We start from the raw sequence: 18,654 nt of genomic DNA, 5'->3' as shown, positions 1-18,654 counted from the left end.
GTGATCCCCTCCCTCTAACCTGCTCGTGGCAGTGGGGCTTCCCCACCTCCTCATGTCATAGCCGTGGTCCTGCCGTGGCAGACAGTCACACAGAGCTCACACAGGCATTGCATAATAACAAAGAGGTCAATGCAAAAAGAGAATGCAACATGTGCAAATACTTATGCACACAACCTAGGAACACCTAAATATATAAAGCAGCTACTGACAGACCTACTGATTGAAATTAATGGCAGTACAGTGGCAGAAGAGGAGATCAATACCATGAGTAGACAGACCATCCAAACAGAAAAGCAGTTAGGAAAAATCAGCCTTAGAGACACCCTAGACCAGATACATTTAATAGATATTTATAGAACATTCTAGCTAAATGCAGTAGAACACATATTTTCCTCAACTGCATTTGGAACACTCTCCAGAACAAATCATATGTTGGGCCACAAAACAAGTCTCAACAAATTTAAAAAGATAGACTCATATCAAGCATGTTTTTAAACCACAAAGGTATAACCTAGAAATCAATTACAGGAAGAAAATTGGAAAAGAAAAAAAAAACAACTTACAGATATGTGGAGATTAAGTAACCTGCTACTGAATAATCAAAATGTCAACAGAGAAACCAAAAAAGAACTCAGAAATATCTTGAAAGAAATGAAAATGGAAATACAGCAAACTGAAATCAATGGGATGCAGCAAAAGCAGTTTTAAGAGGGAAGTCTGTAGTAATAAATATCTAAATCAAGGAACAGCAAAGGTATCAAATAAATAATCTAACATTACACCTAAAGCGACTGGAAAAAGAAAGATAAGTCCAAAGTTAGTGGAAGGAAGGAAATAATACAGACAGAGCAGATAGAAATGAAGCAGAGACTGAAAAGACAAAAAAGATCAATGAAACTAAAAGATGGGTCTTTAGAAAGATAAAGAAAATTGACAAATCTTTAGCCAGATTCACCAAAAAAAAAAAGTGAGGAGGCTCAAAAATATCACATCAGATTTGAAAGAAGACAGTTACAACTGATCCAACAGAAATGCAAGAGATTAAAGAGATTACTACAACAAAGGAGGCAAGAATATACAATGGGAAAAAGACAGTATCTCCAACAAATGATGTGGGGAAAACTGGACAGCTCCATGCAAAAGAAAGAAAATAGACCATTATCTTATACACTACACAAAAAATTAACTGAAAATGGATTAAAAGATTTTAGTTTAAAACCTGAAACTGTAAAACACCTGGAAGAAAATATAAGTGGTAAGTTTCTTGACACTGATCTTCATGTTGAATTTTTGGATCTGACTCCAAAAGCAAAGTAAGTCTACATCAAACTAAAGAGATACTGCACAGCAAAGGAACCATCAACAAAATGAAAAGGCAGCCTGCCAAAAGAGACAAAATATTTTCAACTTTTATATCCAATAAAGGGTTAATAATGTGTGTGTGTGTGTGTGTGTGTGTGTGTGTGTGTGTGTGTGTGTGTGCGTGCGTGCGTGCTAAGTCACTTCAGTCATGTCCAACTCTGCAACCCCATGGGCTGTAGCCTGCCAGGCTCCTCTGTCCATGGGATACTCCAGGCAAGAATACTGGTTACCATGCCCTCCTCCAGGGGATCTTCCTGACCCAGAGACTGAACATGTGTCTCTTACATCTCCTTCATTGGCAGGCAGATTCTTTACCACTAGCACCACCTGGGAAACCCATAATATATACACTCATAAAAGACAGTGAATTTGCTCAGTCTTGTCCAAATATTAGGGACCCCGATGGCACCCACTCCAGTACTCTTGCCTGGAGAATCCCAGGGACAGGGGAGCCTGGTGGGCTGCAGTCCATGGGGTTGCGAAGAGTCGGATGTGACTGAGCGACTTCACTTTCACTTTCCACTTTCATGCATTGGAGAAGGAAATGGCAACCCACTCCAGTGTTCTTGCCTGGAGAATCCCAGGGATGGGGAAACCTGGTGGGCTGTCGTCTCTGGAGTTGCACAGAGTCAGACGCGACTGAAGCGATTTAGCAGCAGCAGCAGCAGCAGCAGCAGCAGCATGGACTATACAGTCCATGGAATTCTCCAGGCCAGAATACTGGAGTGGGTAGCTGTTCCCTTCTACAGGGGGTCTTCCCAACCCAGGGATCGAACCCAAGTCTCCTGCATTGCAGGCAGATTCTTTACCAGCTGAGGTACTAGGGAAACCCTATATATACATTCAACTCAGTAACAAAATGCCCAATAGTTCAAATAAAAAATGGGCAGAAGGTCAAAATAGACATCCCCCTCCAAGAAGACATGAAAATATGTTCAGCGTCACTTTTCATCATGGAAATGCAAATCAAAACCAAAGGCTATCACCTCACACCTATTAGAATGGCTATTATCAAATACACAAGAAATAACAGATGTGGGAGAGGATGTGAACCCTCATACACAGTTGGTGAGAAAGCAAATTAGTGCAGCCACTACGGAAAGCAGTGTGAAAAATTTCCCCCCAAATTAAAGATAGAGCTATATATGATCCAGCTATACCAACTCTGGGTATTTCAACAAAGGGAAAAAAAATACAAATTCAGAAAGGTATGTGCAACTCAATGTTCACTGCAGCATTAATTCCTATAGCCAAGATATGGAAACAACTGTCCACCAGTGGACGAGTGCATAAGGAATATGCGGTGTACACATATACAGGAGAACCCTTCTCAGCCATTAAAAAAGGAAATCTTGCCATTTGTGGCAACATGTACAGGGAAATAAGGCAGACAGTGAAAGACAAGCTCTGTTTGATTGTACTTATTATGTAGAATCCAAAAAAACAAGGCAAACAACAGAAGAACTCAGAGATACGGAGAACTGATTGGTGGTTATCAGAGCTGGAGAATGAACAGAAGGGCTGAAAAGGGTTAATTTTATAATGATCGATAGTGACCAGATATTGTTGTAATTATTCTGTTATATGCACAAAGATCAAATCATTCTGTTGTATACAGGAAACTAATATAAGGTTATATACCAATTTTACCTCAACGTAAAGTCAATCAATTAACTAAAAACAAAGAGACTATTGTTCACCTGATTGCTTGTTTGGGAGTCCTGGGGGAAGCAGTAAAGGGTGGGGTGAATTCAATAGTGAATTCAGTAGCGTTCATTTGAAGGTGAATAGAGGGATTCTGCAGCCTACTCAAGTTTAATTAAAAATAAATGTGGAAATTGTTTTAAAAGATTGTACACAGTGATTATCTCAAATTGCCGTGGGAAATACAGAAATGCCTCATTAAAAACACATTTAGATTTTTTTATATATAAACTCCATCATCTACGTTCTAGCTTAGAAAACCCTTCTCAATTAAAAAAATAAAAAGTGAATTATGTCATCATCATTTTTATGTATCCCGAAATCTTATGTATGTATGTTCCAATGATTTCTATATCCATCATCATCACAAAAATCATTTTAAAGGACAACAGCAAAGCTTTGTGAAAATGAATCAAAACCACTGGATATTTGAAGGATTGCTGAATTATTCACTGAAGTGAAGTCTGCAATAAAATTGAGTCCATTCTGGGTAACCTCCAAAAGTTAGGCTGGGTGGGTATCATGATACCGCTCCCTTGTGCAATTTCTTGGCATCAGGCAGAGATTTTTTAACCTCTCCCCAATTCTATGCTGTGTTTCCATGCTACTTGAGTATCTTGATATTTTTAACTGAAAGATTTAGTTGAACAACAAGAAAAAGACAAATAATACTGATGCTTTTGCCTTTGAGTTGAAGAATACTTTTGGGTTGTGTGAGCATATCAAGAAGCTACTCAAAGTCAGGTTTTCTTCAAAGCCAAAAGAGAAATGCCTAGCTACTTTCTGTGGTTTCCTTTCTGATCCTGAAGAGACCAAACATTTCAAATGCACCAGAGGGGTTGAAGACGTGAACAAGAGGTATGGAGTGGACATGATGTGGAAAATCAATGAATCAACCAAAACTTTTAAGCCTGCTGGAGTAATATGTTCCACATTTTAAAGAACTTAAGCTTAATTTCTGTGGCTTCAGGGAAAAAATAATATCAGTATTATTAGTAGGCATTAATAGCTTTAGAGCCAAGCATGAATGACAGTGCAGAGAAAATTAAGGCACTGTGACAACTAAATTATTATTCCTAATAACATATTGCTTCTTTTTAATTTTGTTTTTGTGATGATGACTTTTTATGAGCCAGATTATTATTTCTTCCTTGAGATACCCCAAATTGTCAGAGTATATGATGAACATAATATGCACTCACAATGAAATTAAAAAAATATTAACTACTGAGAAAATTTCCTTCTTAGGTAGAATATGTATAGGCAATTTGATCACTAGCAGAGTGCCTTGGGAAGTAAAGTCTTCTAAGCAATTACTATCTTTTATATCAACAACTGCTTTTTTATACACCAGATGGTTTAATGAACTGTAGAGATCAGTGCAGAACATTTCAGATATTATATTAGCAAAATACATTGTTTCTTTTTTTCACCCTTGGTATCTCTGTGGTAGGGGTTATATTTGCCTGGGGCCGTTATTTGCTTAGTCAACTCAGACTCCTCAGGCAAGTTGTCTGCTTCGTGCAGTTTTTCAGAGGCTAATTTGGCTTTCCAGTATTTACAGTACACCTGCCAGGGCAAATTAACTGCTTGGTTAACATCTTACATTGCCTCTATGAATGCAGACTTTCTAAAGACTAAAGGTGGCTCAGACCAAAGAACCTGCCTGCAATGCAGGACACCCAGGTTTGATTCCTGGGTCGGGAAGATCCCCTGGAAAAGGAAGTGACAACCCACTCCAGTATTCTTGCCTGGAGAATTCCATGGACAGAGGAGCCTGGCGGGCTACAGACCATGGGGTGTCAGAAGAGTCGGACTCGACTGAGCAACTCACACTTTCACTTTTTGTCACGAAACCTAAGTGGTAGAATATGAAATTTAAGTACTTCCCCAGATTAGCTGTGGTGGAGGAAGTCTCCGTGGGAAAGTTACTCTGTGCATTGGTGGCTGTGTATGCTCAGTTGCATCAGACTCTTTGCGACCCCACCATCAGGCTCCTCTGTCCATAGAATTTTCCAGGCAAGAATACTGGAGCAGACTGCCATTTCCTACTCCAGAAGATCTTCCCCATCCAAGATTCAAACCCTCATCTCTTAACGTCTCTTGCATTGGCAGGTAGGTTAGTCACCACTAGTGCCGCCTGGGAAGCCTGCTTGGGAGGCTGCTTTGGACCAATATCATACCTTCCTTTGGGGCCACAGCTAGAGGCCAGGCACAAGGGGAGGAATTGTGAATAACCAGGAACATGTCCGCCTCATCAAACTTTTGATTTTCTCCTTCAACCACTTCACCCGTAAAATATGCATTCACTAAAAGGAATACAACCAAGAAGAAAATATTTAAAGGTGGCTGCTAAGTCACTTCAGTCGTGTCCAGCTCTGTGTGACCCCATAGACAGCAGCCCACCAGGCTCCCCCGTCCCTGGGATTCTCCAGGCAAGAACACTGGAGTGGGCTGCCATTTCCTTCTCCAATATAAAAGGTAAAGCCCACTCAAAACAAAGCATGACAAAACTATGCAAGGAAGATCTGAATAAATATCCCCTTAGCAAGCGGATTTTTTGAGAAATTAGTCAAAGCATCAGCAATGTAGAGACTTGTACGTGCTTTCCTGCTCATCCTGAATCTAAGTGTCATAGTATACTGTGTGACTATTTGATTGGCAATGGTAAAAAAAAAAAAAGAAAAGAAAAGAAAAGAATCTGACACTAACATGTACTTGTGAGGATGTGGATCGATGGATTTGTTGCATACTGCTGGTTGGGCTGTAAAGACAGAACCACATTGGACAGTAGTTTGGCATTATTTACCAAGCTGAAGGGACAAGGAACCTATGGCCAAACAGTTCCACCCATAGGTAAATACCTAGTGGAAATCCACACCTAAACATTAAAAAAATATACAACTTTCACTGTGACATTATTTGTACTAATCCCGAATGGAAGACAATCTAAATGTGCATTGGCAATAGAATAAATTGTGCTACTTTTAATAAGATGAAGTACTGTGAGCAGTAAGTTAAAAGCAAATTTATTTTTATATTTATTTGTAATGATATACACACAAATTACACATGTATATATATTTATAATATATTAATCTATATTATTATTAATCTATAAAATAATATAGGTTAATATATTATATATTAATATATTTATAATTTATATAATATAATATATAATATATATATAATATATTTATAATTATATTATATAATATATAATATAATTATATTATATATTAATTAGATTAATTATATTATATATTATATCTAATTATATATTAATTAGATTAATTAATAATAGAGTGAAAAAGTTGGCTTAAAGCTCGACATTCAGAAAATGAAGATCATGGCATCCAGTCCCATCACTTCATGGCAAATAGATGGGGAAACAGTGGAAACAGTGTCAGACTTTATTTTTGGGGGCTCCAAAATCACTGCAGATGGTGACTGCAGCCATGAAATTAAAAGATGCTTACTCCTTGGAAGGAAACTTATGACCAACCTAGATAGCATATTAAAAAGCAGAGATATTACTTTGCCAATAAAGGTCTGTCTAGTCAAGGCTATGGTTTTTCCAGTGGTCATGTGTGGATATGAGAGTTGGACTATAAAGAAAGCTGAGTGCTGAAGAATTAATGCTTTTGAACTGCGGAGTTGGAGAAGACTCTTGAGAGTCCTTTGCACTACAAGAAGACTCAACCAGTCCATTCTAAAGGAGATCAGTCCTGGGTGTTCATTTGAAGGAGTGATGTTGAAGCTGAAGCTCCAATACTTTGGCCATCTCATGCAAAGAGTTGACTCATTGGAAAAGACCCTGATGCTGGGAGGGACTGGGGGCAGGAGGAGAAGGGAATGACAGAGGATGAGATGGCTGGATGGCATCATCGACTCAATGGACATGAGTTTGAGTAAACTCCAGGAGTTGGTGATGGGCAAGGTGGCCTGGTGTGCTGAGATTCATGGGGTTGCAAAGAATCGGACATGACTGAGCAACTGAACTGAACTGAATCTATATTATATAAAATAATACAGATGAATCTTACATACATAGTATTAACTCCCCATATAAGACCCCAAATTATTTATCTATGTATTACTTTACTCATAAAATTCAAAACAGACTAAACAAAATTATATTATTTACTGATGCAAGACAGGAGGCAAATATAGGTATGTAACAAAGGTCAATGAGGTGTCTATTACCACAGCAGATGGTGTAGTAGTAACCCTAAGTGTGGATTTGGGTAGTTTTTGCTGTGTTGGCAGGGATCTATTTCTTCATTTTTGTGATAAAATATGGGTATTCACTTTATAATTATTTGTTTAACTGTATGTTTATGTTTTATGCATTTTTTCTGAATAAATAGCTTTTGTCAGTGAAATAAAAGTATCAAGGAAGACTTTATGTATGATATAATGCTTTAGGGGGAGGACCTTTGTATTCCTGGAATTCAAAACACAGCTACAATCATACCTACATACATATAAGTATGTGTATATATCATTGAAACTAAAAGGATCCTGCAGCTAAGACCCTGCACAGACAAATAGAAAATATAATCATCATATTCTACTAGACTCAGTATAAATATTTATGCATTAATAATAAGAAATTAATAGACTTGAAAATGAACTTGAGATAATTTCGTTTGTGGGAGGTGAACAGAATGACTGTGGAGAGCTAAACTTTCATCCTCTACAGCAGAAAATCAATAGACAATAACTGAAAATGAACAAATCAAGGAATAATTGTATATGTATGTCATTCAAAAATATGAGAAGGAAAACAGTGAATGTTTCTTCCCCCTGAGAACTGCAAACAGGCTTTAGGAGTTTGGGGGCAAAATCTGCTGCTTCTCACTGCATGCCAGGCAGAGCTATTTGACTGTCATAGTATGTTCTTGTAGAATTTTGATGATAATAAAAACAATAATTTAAAAAGAAGTGAAGTTGTACATGAGAGTGATTAACTTCTATAGCTTTCTACAAGAACGCTGATTCCAAAGCGAATAGGATCATGACGGTTTCATTAATTTAAGACAGAAAATTAAAGAAATAAAATATAAATAATATAAGTGATCAATTTGGGAAATATTCATCAACAAAATGACCACATCAGTTAGCATTTCGTGTAGTCCAGGATTTCCTCATAGGATTATGATAAAGAAGATCAAGAGCCTTCTTCTCTTTGTCCAAAGACAGAGAGAGAGGCGCTCTTCTTTGGAGTCCAGAATAGTCAGACACCTGAGTCCATTTTGTAGGTAGAAATACTCTGCTTCAAAGCACACGGCGTGGAGCAATCAATCCCAAGCAAAGGTCAAAGAGTCTCCTAACAGATGTTGGCAGATATGAAGACATATAGCAAACATGGAGGATTTTACATTTTATAGAAGTAACAGTCATTTATCAGAAGTCTCTAGTGAAACCACTACGGCATTCTCTCACCTGGAAATATGAAGAGAGGAGAAAGGTGCCAGGGAAGAACATTTTTTTTTTTTTTAACAAAATGGATGCTGCATACATTCAAGCCTTAAGGCTCAACTCAGTCAAGAGCTCCCAAAGGAATATGAAACAGAAAGCTGGAGCTTCTCCAACTGCATGAGAAAAAGACAGAGGACTCACAGGAGAGAAGAGAAGGGGAAAGGGAGGAGAGTTCAGGGGACGATTTAAACCTGCAACGAGTCTCTTGGGATCCTTGAGAAAAATCTGCAAACTATGTAAAAATAATTTGCAGATCATCCTGGAGATCATCAGATACTATGTGAGGGAGCTGTGAGGGAGCAGAAACAGGATCTGATTTCAGAAGCTGCTATCTAAGATGAACTAATGTTCATCAAGGGTTCTTCCTGGACACACAGATGACCATGAGATCTGAATTTTAAAGGAGACAACTCATTCTTCCATGACAAGTTTGGGCATTAAAGATGACAATCCTGCTTCTTTCTTTTTCTACATTAGGTCAAAGAGCTGAAGTGATAAAAGTAGTACTGAGAATCCCTCACTGAATGAATGGCAACATAGGGAAAAAAAATCACTTCTAACATTTGTGCTTCCCAACAGTCTCTTACTACCTCCATCTCGTCTTCTCCTTCCAGCACTAGAGAGTTTCTGGAAAAGGCAGAATTGGTCCCTGCTACCCTTGATTTTACAACAGAGTCACAATGCCTCCTCCACACTGCAGTGCTGTTCTGTTTTTCTGTTTTCCTGGTATTGCTTCTCCCCATTTTCCTCACAACCCCCTGGCTACCTGGCCTCATCTCAGCACTCTGGGACCAGCACTGTTTCTACCTGCAATATTATCCTCCCTTCCTTTTAAAGTCGAGTTCAATACTACCTCATTTCTGGTACTTTCCCTGACTTGCTTGGGCAGACTTCATTACTTCTGGTGCAATGGCCCTGTAGTCAACCACAGTATCATTGCATTTATATTTATAATTATATTGTGATTGCATATATATATATGTGTATATATATATATATATATATATATATGTATATATATCAGTTCAGTTCAGTTCAGTTGCTCAGCCATGTCTGACTCTTTGTGACCCCATGGACTACAGCATACCAGGTTTCCCTACCATCACCAATTCCCAGAACTCGCTCAAACTTATGTCCATCGAGTCAGTGATGCAATCCAACCATCTCATCCTCTGTCATCCCCTTCTCCTCCTGCCTTCAATTCTTCTCAGCATTTGGGTATTTTCCAATGAGTTAGTTCTTTGCATCAGGTGGTCGAAGTCTTGGAGCTTCAGCTTCAGTATCAGTCCTTCCAATGAGCATCCAGGACTGGTTTCCTTTAGGTCTGACTGGTTGGATCTCCTTGCAGTCCAAGCGACTCTCAAGAGTCTTCTCCAACACCACATTGATGACCAACCAAACTGATCACATGGACCCCACAGCCTTGTCTAACTCAATGAAACCATGAGCCATCCTGCGTAGGGCCACCCAAGACGGACAGGTCATGGTGGAGAGTTCTGACAAAACCAGAGAAGGGAATGGCAAACAACTCCAGTATTCTTGCCTTGAGAGCCCCATGAACAGTATGAAAAGGCAATATATATATATATATTTTTTTTCCTTTCACTAATCAGAGTTTCTCAAAGGTGGAAAGCATATCTTTCATAATCCATATTTAGCTAGCTAACTATCATCTATATTGTACCCAGTATATTCCACAGAGGGCTTTCCAAGTGGCACTGGTGGTAAAGAACCTGCCTGCCAGTTCAGGAGACATAAGAGACGCGGATTTGACCCCTGGGTTGGAAAGATCCCTTGCAGGAAGGCAAAGCAATCCACTAGAGTATTCTTGCCTGGAGAATCCCCAGACAGAGAAACCTGGTGGGCTACAGTCCATAAGGTCACAAACAGTAGGACAAGGCTGAAACAACTTACCCTGCATGCATGCATATTCCACAGATCCTGACACCAGCAAGGTGCTTCATAAAAAATCTGCAGAAGTTATTGAATGCATGAGGAATCGAGATTTTTCATGTCAAAGAATTAGAAAGATACTAGAGGCATTCTGCGTCTTGACTGTAAATCTTAGTCAATATAAAACGGCCTCATTCTGTTCTTCTGTTCTTAGTTCCAATTCAAGAGAAATTTGTCTTTGTGTCTGTCCAAGTCATCCTTATGCCTGAAAGATCCTTTGTTTCCACTACAACCACAGGCAACAGGCAAATATTTCCAATGGCGCTCTTTAGAGAGGGGGCAAATAAGCCCAACCCTGAAGGACAGAACAAAATAATAGAGTGGGAAAAGATAGAATTCAACCAAATACAAAGAAAACGGCCATTGTGAGCATTTTCTATTAACCCTTTAAAAGGGTGGATTATCCATTCTGGGCACAAACGGATCAATCAGGGAAATTATAGAGGCAGGAGATGAGAGAGCAGCTGTGTGGTTTGCCTAGTGTTTCTGGATTCCCAACATTTCTCAGTTTTGTAGGATAGAGGATGAGGACCAGGAATTATGCGAGGCTGTGTGGAGAATACAAATATCTTGCACACCAAGGAAAAAGAGACCTTAAAGTTTCAGAACACGGCTAGTGAAGCGGCTTCCTCTGGGTTAGTGCAAGGATTTTACCTTTCACAGTTTTAGGCTTTCAAAATTGGGAACCTTCTGACCCTTCTTCAAAAACACATGATAATTAGCTGCTCTTTGTTCTTAGATGACAGAATTGGAGGGGAAAAAACCAAATAAACATTTTATACATATACATACACTATTGAAAATAAATACAAACATTTAAGGAGAGATCAAACACCACAGGTCAACACCAAGGAGAACATTACCTATGGTAAATGTTTAGAAAATTTCCTACCTGAGATTATATGAGCTCACTTCTGTCTAGCACAATGCTTGATGGATATCTGGTTTTCAGCAAATGTTAATTTGGTTTATGGAGTTTAAACAGGATTTTGTATAAAAGGTAGATCTTTTATGGTTCAATTCATATCTGGAGATTTTAGACCCTTTGGTTTGCTTTTCAACCTTTTGTTTTAACAGACCTAGAATATATTTGGTAAGATAATTTCTAATTAAAAAAAATAAAGTAATTGGTTAAATTCAAGGTGGATGAAGAGAGTTAGGCAGAGTAGGATTCCCATGAAAGAGCTGGAGTATGATCCAGCTGTGTGATCATATCAAAAAGGCCCTTCCAGATTACTTTTGGCTTGCTTTAAAAGCAATAGCAGGCAAATTTAAAAGAACAGAGAGATAGAGAAAGAAGGTTGTTGCCCTACCTTAACAGACCATTGGTAAGTTGCACACGATACATAGCTGAATTCTGATCTAAATGCTTATTTAGTCATCTAGTCACTGAGCAATTTCTGAGCACCTATCATACACCAGGAACTACAGCTACAGGCACATGAGAGATGTCAGCAAATCAAACAGTTCCTGCCCTTGGAGAGTTTACATGCTAGGGCAAAGATCATGATTTCCAGAGTGGCAAGTCTTTGGGATGTGCAGAACGTGAAAAGCACTCTTTAAAAAATTATGTTGCAGTTTCTTTTCAATTACCAATCTACCTATCTTCCTGAAGGCCAGACTTCAGAAACATCAGAAGTTATGTGAAATATAACATTCAACATTAAGGTTGAAATAGTTTTAAAGATTTTCAAACATGACAGCAACCTCTTGTTCCAAAGGATGAAATCTTCTAGCTAAAGTTAAGTTTCTGTCAAATTCCAACCGTTCTTTAAGGTGGGAGGGTCAATGATAATTTACAAATATTTTTATATTGATGAAATAGTTTGTCATGGGAGGATTTTCCTTAATCTTATTAGCTGCAAAGCACGGGACAATTACAAGTCAACTCTTCTTATGGACAGATGAAAATGTCATGAACAATTATTTATGGCAAATATGGTAGGGACTTGTCCAAGGGTCAGAAAAATAAAAACATCACAGTACAGCAACACAGAGGAATCGTCTGTTGCACTGTTGCTTTTCTGAGATATTCGGCTAGAAGATATGGGTTTTATAATACAAAAGGTTTGCATTCATCAGTTAGTAGAACCAATACAGAAAAGCAGCCTTTAAATATTTGATGTTTCTTCTTGATACCTGTCACTGAAAATTTTTCAAGGTCAAGAACTCTTGAAAATTTTAATGGCTCCTATGGCATCACGCAGGGCTGAATTTGTGCAAACCGAAGAAGTATACATAGGATTCAGAATGAATCCTTAAAGCTTTGAAAATATGAGAAATGACTGCTATTGATTAAGGGTCTATTAAGTAGCGGTAGTGGGCTTGGAACTCTGTACCAGTTACTTGGCTATACTCACCACAGACTTCTGAGATGGATATTAGAATGTTCATTTTATAGATCAGGAACTCAAGATTATGTGAGCACCAAGGCATGATTTGAACTTCAGTCTAACTCCAAACTTCATGCATTATCCACAGTGCAACAGGGCCTCTTCCAATAAGAATTGGAATGGATGACAAGGTAAAAAACTTACCTTTTCTGAGAGCTTCTTTACTAATACTTCCTACTTTTGTACTAAGACCAAAAACTGGTTGTCCACCTAAGAGCATCTATAAACTGCAAGAATCTAGAAAGCCTATTAGGTATTTTCAGTATGCTTTATAGAATAAGATTTTTTTTTCTTTTTCATTAACATAGGTAAGAGGGTGGGATGATTTGGGAGAATGGCATTCTAACATGTATACTATCATGTAAGAATTGAATCGCCAGTCTATGTCTGACGCAGGATACAGCATGCTTGGGGCTGGTGCATGGGGATGACCCGGAGAGATGTTATGGGGAGGGAGGTGGGAGGGGAGTTCATGTTTGGGAACGCATGTAAGAATTAAAGATTTTAAAATTTAAAAAATAAAAAACTAAAAAAAAATAGGTAATGAAATAGAATATTCATTTCAATATATTGTTTCAAAATATTCTGGGCATCAAATCATAAACAAGAGTCAAAGAATATAAAACTTCATATGAATATCTAATGAAGGGTGTTTTAGGTAAGCGAATTCATTTGAGATCCACAGAAAGATAAAAGGCTTTGAAAGGGTACTTAAAATCAGGGGAAGGTAGGAGAGAGTTTGGCCAAAAAAACCCCAAAATAATAATAAGAAGAAGGAAAAGCATGCCTTTCTGGACTGCATGATTCTGTACTTGATGGCTTAGGTTTCTACTGTACATTTCATTTAAAGCAAACTGTATTTTCTAACATAAAACCTCAGCAGGCATGCACTTGGCTAACAAGTGGAAAATTCTGTCCCAGTTTTCCATAATACATTCATGAAGGGATTTGAAGCAACCAACAGTTACTGCAGAAGGAAAATGAAAAAATGTTGTTCCCTGGCATTTTTTAAACAAACACAAAAGTTCAAGCTCTGCAGCTATCAGGCTGTTTGGAGGCAACATAAACACTGGCTTATTTCTAACCCACTATAATCCCTGAATCAAACCCAGCTTTCATTTTCTGTTTTAATTTTTCCTGCAATCTCCCAGAATGGAGGAGTTCGTGAGGCAGGTCACCAGTCATGGGGCTGAGTTGGAGTCCTACAGTAACAACATCAGAGCCAAGGTCCTCATTTCCTCTGTCCTGGTTGAGAGATCTTACATAATAAGTACCTTCTTCGCTATTCTGCTTATTCTACTGAGAAGCCCCTCTCTTTGCGGGGAAAAGTGTCATTTCTTCTCATGCTCTTTTTCTTCAGAAAAGGAAAGAGCATATTCAGGGAGGATGTGCTTGACATGTTTGTCTTTTGTATGAGCAGGAAGAAGGAAATACTTTTCAAGACATGGTTCGATTTATGCAGAATCTCCTGGGATGCTATACTTGTCATGTGATCATTGCACTTAAGAAATCTCAGGCAAACAAGGTCCACCTCCTGCCTCTCGACAGGCTGCTGGCAAACCGCTACATAACAAGACAGCGGAAGAGCTACTTTTATAGTTCTGGGGATAAAGTTTCACCAACTTCTGTGGCTCTTCCAGTCAAGAGGTTTACCTGGTTTTGTCTGAAATCCTTTTGTCATCATCAAATAGCTCATTAAAGATTCCCCTCTCAATAGCAAAAGAGAACAGCTGGCCCCCATTGCCTGAGTAATCTCCCCTCTGGTGATTTTGCAATACCGTTTTTTAGCACAATGGATCTGATGCTATAGAGGCAATTTCCTAAATGGACACAGGAGCCCCTAAGAGGATGATATATGGGCAAAGGTTACTCCACTGAGTCTGTTTACATAGCTATATCCAAGCCCAATAATGACAGGTGAATGGTGCCGACTCCCAGCTAAATATAAGGCTAGAGGTCTCACCTCCCATCCATAGTCCCACACCAGTAGTGATGTGCACACAATCCATGATCAACACCAACAAGGGCTACCAGCCCTGATGACACCAAGGCTCATTTACATAGAGATGAGTGTTGGTGTGATGAGCAGGGGAAGAAGACAGAGTTAACCAGTAAGATCTATAAGCAAACCTCACTGACGGGAGGGTAATTTTTTTTTTTAATGTTTTGGATTTTCCTTGTGGGTGCTTAATACCTACTAAGTCATGAAAATTGATCCTTATCTGCATGCAGTTGTGATTTGCACTTCACTTGCAGAGTTATACAGATGAAAGTGGCCCCACGTGGTCCATGCAAGATATTTTTTTTTAATACAACTTAATTAGTTAAAATTTAAGGTTCACTTTCTGCTAAAATTCCTTTAGAGGGACTTTGAATAAGACACTGAATATTTGGTCTGGACCTTGATTTTCCCCTTCGAAATACAAAGAGATTGACATAGATGATCTCGAAGGTCCCTTTTAACTCTAACATTTTGTGATTCTAATTAACTGTACAGATGGAGACTGATAAAATTTGGGATCTGGAAGAAATTCTGAAGTGGATTATATAGAATTGTTCTTCTGACAATCATGGAGCTATTTTTTAAAGAGTTTATTTTTTGAATGTTGACTCGATACCAGGAATCACAAATCATCTTCATAGAATGCCTCCTATGCATCTCAGAAAAGTTCTGTGACTTATGCCTTCATCTAAGGAAACCAAGGCTCAGGAGGACTGACTAAATTGCTTAAGAATACACACACAGGAAAAAGTGGGACAGAAACTTGCACCTAGTTCTCTTTGGCTCCAAAAATCTCTGCTCTTAACCATGACAGAGCTGCTTTTGCCATGGCCTCTCCAAAATCCGTAGGCCAAGTCTGAGCTTGCTCTCGCTCACTTCTTAGCCACTCTGTAATCTTCCTGCTTTTCCTCAGCTCGATTTCTTGTATCTCAGAGAAGTTAGCTTTCTATAAGCGAGATAGAAGAGTCTCATTTCCTCTCTGTGTTTGCATTCAAACATCTGTGCAGGCAGGATGGGACAGCTGACCATTCTGCCAGTCTTGAGTCCTAATGCAGTAAGATTTTTCTTCAGAATTTTACCCAGAGTCATGTGATATTCCAAATTGCCATTTCCTAGCAGAAGCCTGGTAGCGTTAAGCAACCTCCAGAAGTGTAGGTCATTCTCCCACGCTGTGGGCTGACCAGCAAGGGTCCCTCTCGTGGACCCTTGCCTCTCTTTCTTCCCTCCTTTTGTTCCTCTGCCTACTTGCACTAATTAAATTGCAATTAGTGCAATCGAATCCTTAATGAGCCAATTTAGTCCAGCCCACATAGCTATTTCGCTCCTAATAAATCAATTAATTCAGCTCACATTGAAGAGATGGTACTGTTTACAACATCACAGAGAGTATCTACACATTTGTGTAAGAAATAAGATGATCAGGAGTATTTTTAGAATAACATCTCATCTTTCTCTTTGTGGAGTAGGGGCTGGTGGTGCTGCTGCTATTGCTAGGATATCCTTGTCTTAACCAGGGGCTTGAGAAGATGGCTTAATAGTCATTTACAATATTTGTTTCATGGAGGTGGAATGAAGCAGACAGAAGTCCATAGCACTGTTTATATTGGATGCAAGGGGTTTGAGTAAGGATGGAGCCACCCTTCTGTGGCGACACTCCCCAGTGCTCTGCCTTCCATCATCCCATTGAGAACATAATATTGAAAGTTTATCTTCAAATGACTTTTAGTTGGTAAGAATTATCACTACCTAGATTAGACTGCTACAACCATGCTCAGTTCAATTCAGTTGCTCAGTCGTGTCTGACTCTTTGTGACCCCATGAACTGCAGCACGCCAGGCCTCCCTGTTCATCACCAACTCCCGGAATTCACCCAAACTCATGTCCATCGAGTCGGTGATGCCATCCAGCCATCTCATCCTCTGTCGTCCCCTTCTCTTCCTGCCTCCAATCCCTCCCAGCATCAGAGTCTTTTCCAATAAGTCAGCTCTTCGCATGAGGTGGCCAAAATACCGGAGTTTCAGCTTTAGCATCAGTCCTTCCAAAGAACAGCCAGGACCACCCATGCTAGCAAGATTATTAAATTAAAATTTGAAACTAAGGTCCCCAATATTCCCACAGCTCTACTCTAAAATGGAGAGGTTTTAAGAACCACATATATAAATTAGATTTAAGGAATTTCCTTAATAAGTAGCATGGATGAGTCCATAATATGGTATGATAGTTCATATAAACCACCAGTGAAATACCTACAGTGAGAAGCTCATGCTCATGTTTCTCTACATTTTCCCCATAATTTGGCTTAGTCCTGGGAGCCAGTATTCTGCTGTTTGACTATTATTAGAATGTTGTTTTAAGTGAAATAGTGCCAAACTTTAGCCTTTTCAAGGGAAAGTCAAAATAGCAAGTGAATAAGAAACTGACAAACAAGAAGTCATAGGAAGATATTAACGTATTTATTTATAAAAGGCAGGGAGTCCTACCCTGAGAAAGGTCAAATCACATTGGATAATGTTAAGTACTTACCTTGTTCCTGTGGAAGAGAGATCACATTTACTCAACAGGACTCTAGAGAAAGAACTAGTGTCTGTGCCTGAGACAAGAGACAGCCAGACCACAGTTACAGAGAACGAAACATGTGCTAATACGGCTCTGATGAGATGAGAGACATTAAGTTCCTCATCGCTAGGGAATTCATAAGCAGAGACTGAGTGTCCAGGCTACCAGGGAGGCTATAGAGCTAGATTTGGAGGAAGAGAGTAGGAAATAACTCATATTTAAACTTTTACTTCTATTTGTTTTTGGTCAGTTGCTAGGTCCTCTCTCTGACTCTTTATGACCCCATAGACTGCAGCACACCAGGATTCCCTGTCCATCACTGTCTCCGGAGTTTGCTCAAATTCATGTCCACTGAATTGGTGATGCCATCCAACCATGTCATCCTCTGTCACCCCCTTCTCCTGCCCTCAATCTTTCCCAGCATCATGCTCTTTTCCAATGAGTCAGCTCTTCGCATCAAGTGGCCAAAGTATTGGAGCTTCGGCTTCAGCATCAGTCCTTCCAATGAGTATTCAGGGTTGATTTCCTTTAGCATGGACTGGTTTGATCTCCTTGCTGTCCAAGGGACTCTCAAGAGTCTTCTCCAGCACCACAGTTTGAAAGTATCAATTCTTCAGCCCTCAGCCTTCTTTATAGTCCAACTCTCACATCTGTACATGACTACTTAAAAAACCATAGCTTTGACTCTATGGACCTTTGTTGGTGAAGCAATGTCTCTGCTTTTTAATATACTGTCTAGGTTTGTCATAGCTTTTCTTCCGAGAAAGAAATGTCTTTTAATTTCATGGTTCCAGTCACCATCTGAACAATTATCTAGTTGTTGTCCTCACTGGAAATATGATCTATTATATTTTTATTTCTTTGAAAGACAGTTTTTGAACTTAATAGAGACAGAGAGAGAGAGAGAGAGAGAGAGAGAGAGAGAGAGAGAGAGAGAAATCTGAGGATGGCTCAATGCCAAGTTTAGGTTTGACGGCAGGGAAAACATATTCTCCATGTTGGTTTCTCAATCACAGCAGTATAATTCCTTTCACTCTGCAAAAGGGCCTGAAAATTAAGGCCTCTACATCTTAACATAGTATCAAATATTAGACTACTAGTAATTTTCTAGAAACACATCAGCAAGTTTGCATTCAGGATGCCAAATTGAGTCAGGCAATAGATTTGAGCTTCCCGGGTGGCTCTGTGATAAAGAAT

The sequence above is a fragment of the Ovis aries genome, chromosome 17 (assembly GCF_016772045.2).
Source record: "Ovis aries strain OAR_USU_Benz2616 breed Rambouillet chromosome 17, ARS-UI_Ramb_v3.0, whole genome shotgun sequence".
In the NCBI taxonomy this organism is placed as follows: Eukaryota; Metazoa; Chordata; class Mammalia; order Artiodactyla; family Bovidae; genus Ovis; species Ovis aries.
This window is presented reverse-complemented; position numbering follows the sequence as displayed.